Source organism: Parasteatoda tepidariorum, chromosome 2 (genome assembly GCF_982258835.1).
Source record: "Parasteatoda tepidariorum strain Cologne lab strain chromosome 2, Ptep-v5.0, whole genome shotgun sequence".
In the NCBI taxonomy this organism is placed as follows: Eukaryota; Metazoa; Arthropoda; class Arachnida; order Araneae; family Theridiidae; genus Parasteatoda; species Parasteatoda tepidariorum.
The window spans coordinates 67,443,018-67,459,498 of NC_141756.1; the positions used below are offsets into that span (position 1 = coordinate 67,443,018).

General features: G+C 26.2%; 1 protein-coding gene across 1 annotated transcript in view; it reads left to right on the forward strand.

The window, feature by feature from the left end:
- The first annotated feature begins 1,193 nt into the window (after positions 1-1,193).
- LOC107456668 (protein Tob1) overlaps positions 1,194-16,481 on the forward strand; it is a 30,816-nt gene continuing 15,528 nt past the window's right edge. Inside the window, exon 1 of the mRNA XM_016074598.4 lies at positions 1,194-1,640. The gene's annotated coding sequence lies outside the window, so the exon portion shown is untranslated. The remainder of the gene's footprint in view (positions 1,641-16,481) is intronic.

The window sequence follows — 16,481 nt, forward strand, 5'->3', positions numbered from 1 at the left end:
AAAGTAACGAGTAAAAAGTACAAGTAAAAGTACAAGTACTAAACAAAAAAAGTAACGATTTTAAAGTACATTTTTAGGAAATCGAAAATTCAAAGTAACTTAAAATTTTATTGAATAATATTCTTATGTTCTTTAATGTTTTTGCAAAATTGTTGTTATTTATTTAATTATTTTTAATGTTGAAAGTTATGGAAATTAATTTATTTTTAAATTCGGAGGAATATTATAATATAGTTTTATAATATAATCGTATAATATAATTTTAAAATCAAATATAATTTTAATATCAAACTTTTTATGGATTTGCACGAAAAAGAAATTTTATCTATTGACTTTAATTTTTAGTTTATTATTTTTGTTTAATTAAATTACCATTGATTTAAAATTGTTTTACCCTTTAGAAACGCGTTTTAAAACCACAAACATAAAGAAAGCAAACACGGAGTTTCAGATAGCTTTGTGATCTTTGAGCTAGTAAAAAATAATTGAATGTGCAGTATAAGCTGAAACAGAAGGTATTTAAAAACGAAGTTAGCTGTGAATGCATATATATTGCATTCACAGCTTTTCTTTTTTTATTTATTTATTTATTTTTTTTAAGAAAGCTTACCGAGTTTTAGAAAAAAGTAACGATTTCATTCGATATTTCCGTTACAAATACTTTTACTTTTTCCCTAAAAAAGTAACGAAAGTACAAGTAAAAGTACTAAATTAAAAAAGTAACGAAGTACAAGTAAAAGTACGTACTTTTTACTTGTACCGGCGGTACAAGTAACGAAAGTAAAAGTACTGCCATGTATGATTGTGATCCACATGAAATTTGGTGCACCTGTTAATATATATATATATATATATATATATATATATATATATATATATATATGAAATTTTAGATAAGCTTGACAAAATAAATAAACTTCATGAAAAATCACTTATTCTATTTATTAATGTTAAAACAGCTGCACACGGCAATTATCATAGATGTAAACTTTGACTTTAGCGTACTTGTACGTCTACAACCACGAAAATCGAATTCAGCCGAAAGAATACCGAATTCTAATATCCCTGAGGATTATATACTTTATATTTCTGAGCTTTAAATAAAAACATTAGATCACGTCTGATTACGTTCTCATATCATTGCGTAACACCGCAAAAAACTGCAAATAAATAAAGGACTCTTTATCAGAAGCGGAAGGTTTCAGAGACCGAACTCCCAGCTGATGAACAGCTGTGCTCCGGCGGAGTCACACATCGGAAAGCGATCAGGTTTGGTATATCAGGAAGAGCTTCGCGATCCGCGAGCGCTCTTGCTTTGAGAAGTGCTCGTGTCACTGAGAGATTCTCAAGATCCGATATTGTGGGGGATAATATCTATTTTTGAAGAATTTAAGAGACGGAACCTTCCCATCTGGAAACTAAATAAAAAATCGGACTTATTTCTTCCCCTTTTCTTTGTTTTTTAATTTTTATACTTTTATAAAACGACGATTTTAGAAGAATCGACTTCATGCTAATATTTATATCTATCATCATTTGAAACATAAATATCTCGAAATATCTGCTTTAAAAGGAAATCTGGGATTTATTGGAAGAAGTGATAACTATTAAATCGATCAAATCGCACTGAATAATTACAGGTAAGCATTTGTTTATAAATAGATTATTTGTTGTAGTCTTAAGTTTGTAAACAGCTGTTCCACTCCTGAGAAGGGGGATGCGCAACTTTGACCTTGTGCATTAGAATATTAGATTACTGTCTAAAAATATTTTAAGATTTATCTTAAATATATTTTATTGTTTTATTCCATGGTTTATGGTTAGTGTTTTTTCCCTATGAAATAAATCTTTGATGAGAATTTTATATATTTGAATTATCTATTGGAGTTTTCGTTAATGATATTGATGTTCGACGATACACGATATTTTAAAATTATTTTTGGAAATAATAATAATTAAAACAGAGGTTTAATGAATTTTATTTAATTATTAATTAATTTATTTTTTTAAATAATTTCTAACAGTCTTAAGGATTTTTTATCATTTTTATTACCTATACTTGCATCTTAATTTTATATTGTACATTTGAAAATTACGTTCCTAAATGTATAATTGATTATTTATTAAGCAATTATGGAAATATTTTGAAATTTGAGGTTCCATGTTTTGCTAGTTTCAGTTTTTCGATCGGCATATTAAGGAAAACTTTTGCAGACATTATGTTTTGAAATATTTATTTATATTTTCGTAAATAAAATTTAAAATGAGTAACATTTAACGAATGCAATAGTTCATATTTGTTCTTTTTAATATAAGTATTTAATATGATACTCTTAACGTTTAATGTCGTAAGTATTTAATAAATATTTTTGCCAGAATTGGGTATTTTTAGATGCGTTTTAAATAAATTGAAGCATTTTAAATAAATGGAGGCATTTTAAAAAAATGGACGTATTTTATAAAAATGGATGCGTTTTATTTAAGTTTGACACAAGCAACGTATTAATTTAGAAGACCTTTTTAAGAAAGTCCATCTTTTCTTCATTTTTAACACAGTATGATTCTTTCAATTAATCATCTGTGTCACAATTCAACTAATTACCTATAGTAGAAATGCTTTGAACACATATTATACGCTAATTTAATAAAATTACAGTCTAATAACAAACACAATCATCAAAATAACTACTTTGTAATAATTTCGTTTTATTAAATTAAAAAGTTAAGATTACCTTTGTGATTTTTAAAATGCTTTTTTGAGTACACTGACGTGTTTTAATTGTATTAATTTCATTTGTATTAATTTTTTAAGCAAAATATTATCACAAAAATGTTCGCAAAATAAACATGCGTTACTCCACCTGAGGCTCGTGGTGAAATATAAGTTTGATTATCCGATTGCTTATCCGTAATTTTACAAACAATTAAAATATTTAACGTATTAATTTCGAAAAATATGATGTTTTTAAAAATCGTCATTTATAAATTATGTATTAATATGCTGAACATTTTTTTGTGAATAATTTTTATTTTCAACGCATATATCTATTGAAATATCTGTGAGAAAAGAAGTGGTTCATGTTGTCGATATTCTTTTATTAAAATTTCTATTTATTTATATTATTATTACAAATAGTTATTCATTCCGTCATTTTGGCGTTCAAGCCATTTTAATAATCAAATTATAAATATTTGAAAACTAGTGCCTTTTAAAAATGTTCGTTATATACTGGGTTACACAGATTAAAAATTATCGCATTTATTATTTGATATAAATAGTTAATTTATAATTAAACATTTTTACTTGACGAATTTTCTTTGGTAAAAACAGAAGAGTTATATTATGATAAAAGTTATATTCATGCTATGCTTATTTTTGCGCGGTACCTTTAACTTACATTTTAATAATTTCAATTAGGTATTTGAGCTTTTTAAAACAAGAATTTTTTTTAGAAAAATATGAATTTTATTGTGCTATAGGCATCCTTACGTCTTAAATAATTAAGTACCAGCTTGTAATAATCTTGTATATTGAAAAGTAATGTGGTGAATTTAGTTGATTAAATTGAAAACATTTATTATTTCTTAATTCCTAAGCGTTTCGTTCATTGAAAAATATAGTTCAACTATCTTTATATTTCTTTTTTATATTTCAAAATCTAAATATTTATTGTAGGTTGTATGTTACTTTTAAAAATACTTATTATAGTGTTTCATAAGTTTTAAATTTTGCCCAATTATATTTTGACTAGTTATGTTCCGATATATGTAACTGAAAAAAATCATTCTTATATGGTTAAAAAATTTGATATCTATCCAATGCAATAAAAATATTGAAATTTATTATTTTTTTCCAAATTATTTTCTGCATAATAATTGTTAATATGAACATGCAAGTTAATCAGAGCAAAATGAAATATGAAATTTAAATAATTGCAAGTATTTTAATTCAAAACAAATTTAATACTATAAATTAATCTCATTTATAAAAATGCTTTCTGTTATCTTTAACAGAAAAAAAAGTATAATAAATTTAATTTTTGTACTTCGCCTTTTATTAATAAAATAAAGTTATTAAAAAGAACAAAATTAAAGTAAAAGTATGCGACAGATAACAAATCTAAACATTTAATTCGATATTCGGAATTATTAGATTTTCATCACTTTCTGTTCTTAAAAGATGTATGTTTATTTTGAGTTCTGATTTAATATAGCTCAGACATTTCCGTTTTTTAGGTATTAAGATAAGAATACGGAAATGGGTATTATTGCCTCTTATCTTTTATAGTGTGTCTAAACAGGCTGTTAATTGACACTGATAAGGTGATTTGCACATCTTAAATGTATCTTTCAACATTTGGAATTTAATGCATAGTTTTTTCAACATCAAAAATTACTTCATCATCATTGTAGAGATTGAAAAATGAAGACAGATCAGCTGAATAAAATTTGATCGAATTATCACACACTGAATAAAATTTTGATCGAATTATCACACTCTGAATAATATGTAATACACGTTGAATAATATACACTAAATAATATATGATCGCATTGAATAATATGTGTTCTCGGTGGTTCGAAGAGATAATATCAAATATGCTAGTTAATTAATACAGACAATATTACAATATTACCAAGTTACGAAATCAGACACAAAAACGTATTTTCTCTGAATATTTTCTGAGCATTACTTTTTCAACCGATTTAGGTTTTTAGCCCTCATGAAGGATAACTACATTTTGAAAAATATGGATCCAATAACTTAGTTAGGGGAGAAATTGAATGTTCGTTCTCTTAAAGGTTAATTTTAATTTTACCTACTTCATCCTATCTATAAAATTATTTAAGTAAATAAAACATGCCCTACACGCAACTATGAAACTTAACACTGATTATAATTATTTAAAATTGTTATTTTTTGCGATTTAAATGAATAATTAATGACAAAAATTTTGAATTATAACACATAAAAAATTTAGATATGCAAGTTTGAAGGGCAAAATCCAAAATCTAAGAATTATCAGTTGAGTAATTTGTGAGAAATGAAAATTTAAAAAATAATAAAAATATCATTCATCAACCTTTTGGTTAATTCTTGCATTCAGAAAAAAACTATGACCAAAATATGATAAAATTTGTCGTGTTTTTGGCTCTATAAGAATACCTGAAAGCTCAGTAATTTGATATTTTCCGAAAAGCATTGGCAGTGATTTTGAAAAAACTAACAATAGTTTCATAATATGTGATAAAATTTTTCAAATTAGGTCAAATTTAATTAGTTGGTATGGCATAAACACCATTTAATCGGAGAAATTTACTTTCACATTTGTTTTTTGTTACTAAATGTGTCATTATATAAGCGATCTTATTTTTACGAAACGTGTGATAATAATTTTAAAAATCAGTATTTCCTATTAACCGTTACTACATAAATGAAAAAAATTATCAAAAACAGGTTCAAATACGGTATATTTTGCTTTTTTACACTCGAATTTTGATGGTTTTTTTTTTAGAATAACCATTACTTTTACGTTACTTTTTGCTAAATGGTATGGTAATTTTACCAGACTAATTTTCACCGTGTAAAGCGAGAAGATCCGTTAATAAAAATCAAAAAATGACGTATGTTCATTGTTTTTATTTTGTGCATTTTACTAACAGGTATGAAATTGAAAACAGCAAATGCAATGTTTCTTTCAATTTTATAATAATTAAAAAACTTGCATAGATAATTAACAATTATTTATTTATTTAAAAAAAACTGTAGACATTAATAAAAAAATGTGTATAGTAAAGACAGCTTTTTTTTAGTATCATTGTCTATTATTTTGAGTGCAAGGAACATACGTATTTTACTATTTACAAAACTTATTTATTTACTTCAAGTTGACTATTTGTTGAAAAATGTTAATTGATAAAATTATTGATTGTTTGTTAACTATATATCAAACTTAAATCTCTTAATTCCTTGTTTTAGTGCATTCATATTTATGAGTTATTTTTTATCATACTTAAAAGCTAAATATTTTATTTATTCATATTTATTTAAGGTGACAAAAGCAATTCACAATGATTGTTAATTGAACATCTTAATTCATACATGTACCTACGTATCTGGTAAAAATAGAATATTAACGAAAAAGGATTGGTGTACATATGTGAATGATATGAAAAGTATTGCATATAATTTTTAAAATTATGTTAAAAATGTAAGTAAATAATAAGTATAAATTAATAACCCTTAAAATCAATACTTCTTACGAAATAAATTTGTGTGCATATATTTAGGGAAAATTAAACTAAATAATTGCAGCCATTTCCTTTAATAAAAGAAAGGTATAATGTTTTTTAAATCAAAAAGTAAACAAACGGAGAAGATAAGAAGATGAACGAATGCCAAACTAAACTGGAGTTGACCCACATATGCCCTTGACTGGGTCGGTGAAGTAAAGGGTGGCTCTTGGTTCCGCCTTCTATGTAGATGATGGCTATTTTCGCCATCATCATCAGAGAAACATCAATAATGGGTAGAAAGATAGATTGAAGAGCCTTATGGAATATTTTTTTTTCTCTTTTTCGTTCCTTCTTTCAAGTTATACGTTTTTATTTATTCTTCTATTGTGTTATATTTCCTTATTAGCTTTCGCGATGTATTGTTTTATATTTTTAACAACGAACTGCAATCAACGAATACAATAGGTGAAAAGAAAAGTATAATGATTTTTTTCATTAACGTATTGATTTTGTTTTAAAAGAATAGTTAATAGTATATTTGAGGCCCGCCAGGTGATGAGTACTTTCTTTGATATGACGTAGAAAAGGAATTATTATTTTTTTCAATGGCATTATAATGCCGTTAAAAACAATAAGAAATATAGGTACAGTTTTAATAGGTATAATTAGTTCAATAAGCATAATTTTGATTTTGATTTTATTGATTCATCAAAGTTATTTTTGAGGGGGAAGATATAAATATTAACGTGGTAATAATTACTGTATTTCCTGAATTTCCAGAAAATTTCGGATAACTTTATTGTTTAAGATATAAATGAAACAATATTTAGTAAAGACGAATGAGATCTAAATAAATATTTTGGGATTTGTTATGCTTTCGGAATAAGTACTATGTGTAATGAATAATGTTTGAGTTTTTATTAAAAGAGTAATTAAAAAATCGATATTAAAATAATTTTTATTGTTGTGTTTTGTAATTTTTATGTGATTTTTGTTCTTGTTAAACTGTGTTATCGTTTGCGATTATATGTTTCTTACATGTAGAACAATCCAAGAACACAATAAGTGAGAAAATACGTCAACGATAGTAACCCACTACATATTAACGTTAATTTCAAAGAAATATTTATGGACGCGTCCCAGTTATGACAACATATGATTTTTTGTTAGAAGTGCGGTGTTGTTAAGTGTAGCTGAAGACCTTTTTTTCAAAAATTCTGCTAATATTATAAGCATTAAGATATTTTATTTTATTAACTATGTGTTTGCGAACCACTGGAGCCGGTAATACTCGATGCAAACTACTTTCGGAGACATTAATGGCCTACATCAGGCTGTAGAGCTAAAGAAGACGAAAAAGAATTTGCGATGCAGAGAAAACAGGTACCACTACAGAATAGGCTGAAGTAATTTGTAAATTACACAGTTTGGCTTTTGAATTTGTTAAGCTTTCTTCATTTATACCATAACAGAGATTGGTTGCAATGAAAAAGAAGTGTCTTGGCATTTTTTGAAACTTTATTTTAAACAAAATTAATCATAAACAGAGTTAGATAAAATATAAAACTTTCTGCTAACACGAAATCACAATTAAAAAACACGGCGCGCATTGATTGACTCTTGTAAAGATTCAATCCTTTCGTCAGAACATCATTTTGGCGAAATTCGTTTCGAAATCTTTGATTTTTTAAAATTGTTTTGCTCTTATACAACTCTGTATTGATTCACAGAACAAGGATGAGTTCCGTAAAAAACCAAAAAGGCTGAAAATAGAAATCCGAAATTGAAGTGTGCAAAACACTTTTTAACTAATTAAAAAAATATCAGAATTTAAGCGAAAAAGTGTACATAGTAAATATTTATCCATAGAATGTTATCAACGTTTTAATAAAAATAATGATGCGAAATTTTATTTGTTTATTTAAATTGTATGAATCTGAAGGTGTGATTTTTTAAATCATGTAAATACGAATCATCTAATTTAATTTTAAAATTGCGTAATTACGAACATCAATGTTTAATTTCAAAATTGCTTTAATACGAATCTCAATGGTCGATTTTAAAATTGCGTGTATAAGAATCTCGATGTTTCATTTTAAAATCGCTTGAATACTAGTTCCGTTGTATAATTCTTAAGTCATCTGAATCATTTTAAAGCCATCATAATAGTGGCTTTTAAATCACGTGAATACGACTAGCGATATTTGATATAAAATCGTGAAAATACGATGTGCGAAAAGTCTCATAAATACAGATCGCGATGTGTTATTTTAAATCACGTGAAGGTAATTTTAAATAGCGTTTGCATCGGTAGGAAAAAGTATAAAAACGAAACTTTTTTTCCCTCGGTAATTCTAAAAAGACAAAATTTCTTTGAAGAGGCAGATGATTATTTTTTTCTTTTTTATCACGATGAGGATCAATTTTCTCAGAACGGCATTCACGCGTTAGTATATATCATATTATACAGACCTGGTTATAATACATACATTTGATAAAACCAACATATTAGCAAAAGATCTCATAATTTTACGGATATATAAGTTCTTATTAGGATTTTTTAATTCTTGCAAGCCTAAAAGTGGAATTTAAGTTTGATGTGATATGTATATTAAGTGAAAGGGGGAAAAAAACCTGGTAAAATTACTTAATTATATGACAATGACATTTTCGGTAAAAAGAACTACGATTGTGGCTGATTAAAACAAAATGTAGTGTATTTAAACTATTCATTTAATATTTTTTCCATTCATAAGGTAACGGTTTACTGGAAATACAGATTTTCAAAATTATAGCTCTTATTACTGCGCTTTTACAAAAAAACACAAAACTGAAAAGAAAATTTAACCGAAATGAAATATAATGATAAAATTAGCAAATATTACCTCTGGTACCAAATTTTAGCACAAATTATAAAATCAAATTTTTTATTTAATTTTATAAAGTCTTTACCAAAGCTCTTCAAGAAAAATTGTCGAGCTTTTTGGTGTTCCCACACAGTCAGAAACAGAATTTTATTTTTAGGTAAAACAATTCCTTTAGGCTATATTTCATCTTTGAAAACTTTTTTCTCGGTGAGATGACTTCTTTTTTTCAGGACAAAAAGATTTTATATGCTTCAGAAATAGCTTAATATAACAAAAATAATATCAGTATTTACCCCGATCCATTATTTTTGAATCGGATTAAATGTTTTATGCATGCCTGTTAGCAATATGCAATAAATTGTTTTTATCTTTACACTGCTCTGCATATATGATAAAAGTTTATCTATGATAAAAGTTTATAAATGATAAACGTATGTGAATACTTGTATGTTTATCTATGATAAACTTCTAAATTTAAATATGAGCATTAAATTTACGATTTAGAATATTTGACTTACATAAAACTCTTCTAATAGTTTGAAATTATTTTCCTGACTAAGCTTTTCGTTTCATAATCTCTAACTTTTCAATGAATACTTTTCGATATCAATAAATAAATTAAATTCATAAGTTACTCTGTTAAAAATTCAGGATCAAATTACAGTATAAAGTACGATAACTTGGGGTGCATTATCCGTAGAAACCGTTTATTTTAAAACCATTTTTACCATAAAATATTATACCATAATTTTTAAAGTAATAATTAGTTAATTAAAATGATTCAGTGATTTTTAGACAATTATTACTATAAAAATTATAGTATATCAGATGTTTTGTTAATAAATTGTTCCGGTAAATATTACCGGAAAGTTTTTTAGCTAAAAAAAGTAAACTTTTTTCTCCCATTGCATAAATGTTAAGGCTTCGTTTCGAAGCACATTTTATTTTGCATCTTTAACTTTCAAGGGTATAACCGGTGCCAAATAATGTCTAGTTGGATGTGATGAAGGACGCATTATAAAACAAAGTAAAACGTGAATTGAATGGAGTGTATTTTAAGGATCTGCGTCTTTCTTGAGTTGTAAGGACAATATAAAGGACATCTTACTTTGTATCTCTAAATAGCGGATTCAGTTTCTATGTCAGAGCAGTAAGATTAGTCACTAGCATTATTGAGAGTTAAAAGGCATACGAAATTTTAAAATAATTGATTTATTATGCAAATATAAATTCGAAATGAGAAATTTGAAGAATTTTTATTCTACGTTGTCTTGAATATCTATCTTGTTTAAATAACAGTTAAATCTAAGTGCAATTAAAATTATTTGTTACTTAGATAAATAATAGTTTCCAAAGTAATTTTGCATTTCAAACTATTTTCTTTTTGTTGAATTTTCTTCTCTCTTTACTCTTGCTTAGTTTTGGATTTGGTAAATTTTTTAAATGCGAGTGCGTTTAAGAGAAAAATATGACTCAAGTTAACTCTTTTTCACCACCACTAAATACCAAAAATGTTTCTTCATCACGTGTGTGAATGTTTCTAGATGATTCTCTCTAGAGCTAATTTTGTTTTTGATATTAGTAAGCAATTCCATTAAAATCTATTTAAATCGTATGTTTCAAAGCTGATACTGCAAAGAATTTAAGTATCAGTAGATATTTGGTTATGTTATCCAACATATATTGTTTTGTGATAGAAGAAAATTATAAAATAGTTGACCGTTATTTCCGTTTGGGAAATCTATAATTTTTAATGGGTATTTTTAAAGTAAAATAAATGTTTTCATAGCTTCGGTGTTTTAAAAGGCCGCGTATTGTTTTTTTTATTTTATTCATAAATATAAAAAGTCACGAAGGTTTTTATATGTATTCAAGCTTTTCTTCTTACACGCAATGATTTACAAAGAGAAAAATACAATGACATTTTTTTGTCCTTGTCAAGTCAATAAATGTCTCCATAAAATAAATTGTAAACAAATTTTACGTTTACATTGTGTTTGGTCTGACCTTTTACTGCCTAGTACCGTATATTTTCTCTGATGTTAAAAATGAGATATGCATATCTAAATCATGTGTTATGACTATTCCCTTTCATAAGTATTTTAATTTAAATATTTGTAACGTGAAGATAAATATATAACCGATTTTTATATGATGTGACAAACATTGATATTGATTAGTATTTGTATTTAAGGGTAGTTATATTACTTTAATGATCACATTAAAAAAATTAAGCAAAGAAGATAAATTTGTCAAAAAACCTTAAATGATTGCAAAATTCTACTAATACTATTCTATTGTTAACAAGGAAATACTTCGACCAACTTGTCTGGTATTGTAACACCAACTAGACTGTAAAAATTTTTTACTTTTTGTAGACTATCTTTGTATATTCGACTGTTTAAAGGTGTCTTATTGACGAAAAGGTTTTTCTCTGCTTATCATAGAAATCATAAACAGATTAAAACCATAGCTCAAATTCTAGTTTTTGCCATGCAATTTTGCTTAACGAACGATAACTCTACCTTTTATCAAATCATGTTGCGAGTTTTCTCTATATTTGATCTTTTTTAGCAATTATTTTAAGGTTTTGAACATACACAATAACAACACAAAACTGTGATTCGCTTTTATTTCTTTAGATATAATTTTTTCGTAAATTATGTAGACAGGTATTTTTATAAAGGTTATGCATTTTCACCCTTAAATAATATTTGAATAAGTAAGATTTTTGGGATAAAAACAGTTAAAGTTTTTTTCTTCCTTTTTTGAGACAGTAGAGCTGCTCAGTGGATAGAGCGCTCGCCTCCCAATATGGTGATTCTAGCATCAACAGGTCGCACGGCTCGCACTGATCAAAATACTGACTTATTTATTTTATAGATTTTTTTTAAATTAAAATAACAGTTTGTTTGTTAAAATAACAACATCTGTCTGTTTAATCAAAGAACAAGCGTCTGTTATTAAATAACAAGAGGTTTTTTTTTTTTTTTTTTTTTTTTTTTGTAAAATAAATGGTTTTATGCTGACCTACCAATTGACAAGTTTCCCCCCCAAGTTTAACATATTGTTTTAAAGTGTAATTTATTCTGTTGAGGTTCACATTCACTCAATTTTTTCTTCTATTTTTTATTTTAACTCATAAAAAATACATGAAAATCTTGCTTTCTTAAAGTAACTTAGTCAAATTCAGTTAAAAAGAAGTTGAAAATTTTTGAAATTAATAATTTTACGATTTAAAAAAAGTTTAAGAACCAAACGGAAATAAAAATCTTTTTAATAAATTGATAAGCAAGGTTATATTTTTCAATAGGTTATTGATCAAATATATGCAATTTAATTTTCAGTTGGTTTTCATCATAAGGATGTAAGCTACTATGGATTTTCCGTAATTTTTTGAAATTTAAGTTCTGCACAGCGGAGTTACGGAAAGTATTTTCAAACAAAAAAAATAGTATTATCTTCTGATTTTATAATTGCTTCATATTTTTATAATTTATGAACAATCCTTTTTCTTTTTAAACTTTTTGCTGATGATTGGGGATGATTCTCATGTTTATCATATGAGCGAACTAATTTATTTTTTCATCGTGTGTAAAATTATTAATTTTGTTCCGTAATTATTTTCCATTTCATTTAAAACATTTATGAGATATATATTTAAAATAAGACCATTGCTATTCTGAAACTGTTACGATCATTACAGACATACGTAACTGTTACGATGATTGTTACGATCATTACAGACATAAACGTGGCTTTTATGAAACATTATAATAAAATATTGATTATTAAGCTAGGTTAGACAGGCGTGGGCTATGTACTAATGCCCACCAATGTGGGCCACATATGGTATATTCTTTAAAAATACCTTTTTGTCATTTTGTCTCTGTATTTGTTAGCACTAGAAGGACTGAAACTTAGTATATACCTATATTGCCCAAAAGCAGTCAAAATGACTGGATTTCAAAAGAATAAATAATGTGTAAAAAATTTGTATAAAATTAATTTTTAATATTTTTTATATTATTTACAGTTGTATAACAAGTTATTAGTGAATATTAACAATAAAACAATTATATGTCGTACAAAATTCTAACAAATTGTGTCATTATGTACATCATTGTTTTTCTAATTGAAATTAAAAGCAGTCAAAATGACTTCCTTTGGCAATCTAGTGTTAAATATATAGCTAATTTCTATCCTTGTGGATGTTATTAGCTTATCAAAAGCTCTAGAGCATGATCCGCTTCTAATTATTATATTCTAAAATTTAACTCTCCATTTTATCTTTGATGATAAAAAATAGATAATTATAAGTAAAAATCGACGAATTATTTTCTAAATATTTTGTTTATATTTTTGTAAAATGACAAATATATTTTAAATATTTTTATTATCTGATATAGATTGTTATATTGTGGGGTGCAAAATGTTTTTGTGCTTCTATACACTTGTTAAATATTTTAAAGGAAAGCACCTCTCAAGTATTAAAAAAAGAGATTTTGTTATTTAATTATTCATATATGTAACAAGAGCATTCGATTGTTTTCTTTAAAATGTGAAAATTAATGACCATAGTAATGAAACAGCTGTCATGAGCAATATTGCGGAAATAAATTCAACTAACCGCGTTTGGTGATTAGATCGAAGCTGCAAACTAACGTTAAAAAAGTTAAATGGAATTTTCCTGATAGTGTTTCATGCTTTCCCGTTTAATCGTATTTTTATAACTAAAAGTACGCAACGTCTAGCTTTTATTCATACACCATGTATGCTCTTATATTTCTATTTCAGTTTTTATTTCTATTTAATTAACCTAAAAATTAATTCTTATAACTATTACAAGATCTCTAAATGAGACTGATTTTCTTTGTTCTAGAAATTAGTTATGTAATTAAAGAATTATTAATTTATTTAGAATTTTTGTCATTTATTTTAGAAACATTAAACACTGCAATTTTTATTATATTTATTAAGCTTTTTAGCTTGTGAAAATACTAGTAATTTTATTTCCCTTTACTTATGAATTTCCATTATTCATTTCTATTGCGTCTTATTAATGTTAGTAATTTTTAAAAAAAGGAATTAAAAGGAATGATTCAGCGTTGTTCCAATCCACTGTATCATTTAATCTCGTTTGGCATTCAAAGAGTAAAAAGTTCTTGTTTAAAAAAAGAAAACAAAAAGTTGATTACGTCATTGAAACTAAGTTTTGTGTACTTACCTAACTTCCTCGCATGCCCGTGGAGCGTTGCCAAAATAGCTTACTCTATTTTGTTTTAGTTCTGTATTAAAAAAAGCGCCCTTCCACCATACAAGGAGTCGTACGAGGGATGTACGATCTTGTTTACAGACCATGCTTGAGAAGTCACAGGAGTATTTTTGGATGAAAAAATGATCACTTAAGAAAGAAAACGAATTCAAGTGTTGTTAAATAAAAATGCTGACACATAGCATTTTATGATTGCGTGAACAAATACGCCATATTGCGAGATTGTAGTTTTAGATTTTTTTTTAACCTGCCGAAACAGAATAGAATTGGAATTAGAAAAAAGCATTAGAATAGTGCTGCAATCGAGAAAAATAAGCTTTTTGAAATATCTGTAATTCATTTAACTTTGTCATACAAAATTGGATTTATGATGAACCTCTAACTTCTAAGTTTATGTAAATTGTATAAACTTCTGAGCGCATTTTTAGAATTTTTAGATCATGCAATCACATTTTGTTTTCAAAAATTCTCAGTCTGTTTTTAACGCTACTTTTCGAAACTCTGTCACAAGGAAAGTAAAAAAGGCATAGTTTAAGTGCCTTACACTTGGAGCGATGATTTTAAATATATGTAGAATTTTGAATTGAAAAACTATCTGGTCTCTAGGACAGATAAACTTAACTTATAAATTTTAAGAGTTATTTATAATTTTTAAAAATTGCCAATTTGACGACATTTTTCCACCTAGATAAAAATTATCAAAATCACTCTGTTTTATTTGCAGTTTTTGCAAATTTTTATGAGCCCAAGTAATGCAGCATTGGAATAAGCTTTTCAATATTAAAAAAATTAGACCGCAAACGCTTCCTTACAAAACTGTGACTTTTCTCTATATTGATGTTTTGCGCCATTTTTAAAATAAGCGTAGACATCACTGGCTTTAGATAGGCTAAACTTGACCTAACAGTTCGAAGAAACAGTGGCAAACTCACAGCAGTTATATAAATAGCATATTATTCGCAACAAATGATCATTTCATATTACGACGGAGCCTTCAAAAACGTGCCTTAACTGAGCAACAGGAGCTAAAAGAAAATTACGTTTTTATTATTGTTTAAGTTCTTTTCCAAGCTGATAATTGCTTGACTACTACACTAGTAATAGAAAAAAGCAGATTGAATCTTTAAAAATTTTGAAACTTTTACAAAAAAGGGATTTTTCCTTAGTTTTATTTCAGTTAAAAATATAGTTCGGGAAATTTCATGGTTAAATAAATTAAAGCAAGAAAAATTAAGGACATTAAAAATTTGAGAAGAACTATTTATTATATTTAAGAAGAAAATTGTGCTTTTTTTTCTTTTATATTTTTAATGACATGAAAATTAAATATAAGGAAATAAATAAAATAAAAAACTGAAGAAAAGTTGAATTTCTTTTCTCTCGACAAATCGAACAGTGCTGAAAAAACTTTAACGTGATAAAAAAAAATTCATGTTGTGAAAAGGTAGATAATCTCTTATTTTTTTCGCAACCATTTTTTCACAACCAATAACTTGGTGACTGAGCGAATTATTACTGTTCAAGAAAACTTTAATGCGTGGCACTGCCTTTAATATTGTTTGAAAAGCCAATATAGTTTAAAAATATAGTTCGTGATAGTTTTAATATGTGGTAATAATATTTTTATTTCTACTTTGTGAATTCATCATAGATAAAAACAAAACAAAAATGGTAATGTTTGCAAACATTAAATTATGTAGTTTACTTCCTCGGTCATTTTAGAATTATTATTATGCCTATAGCATTGTATGTTAACAACTTCAATGCTTTGAGCATAGAGCATTTATTGTAACAATTATAATTCAATTTAGAATTTTTCTTTTTGATTATGACATTAAATAATTGTGAATTAAGTAAATTTAATGTAGATTGTTTGTAAAAATATTGAAGAGCAAAATATGTGATATTTTCAATGATAGAATCTCTGAAATTTGATAAATATATCTTGGGAAATATTAGACGATATACACGAGGTTAATTGTGCAAGTGAACAAATATTTTTCTACATTTTAGTTTAGCATGATTTATAAGTGAAAGTTGCTTTTATATCAAATTGGGTATGATATATATTGCTCTAATAAATGATATTTTCTCTTAAGCTA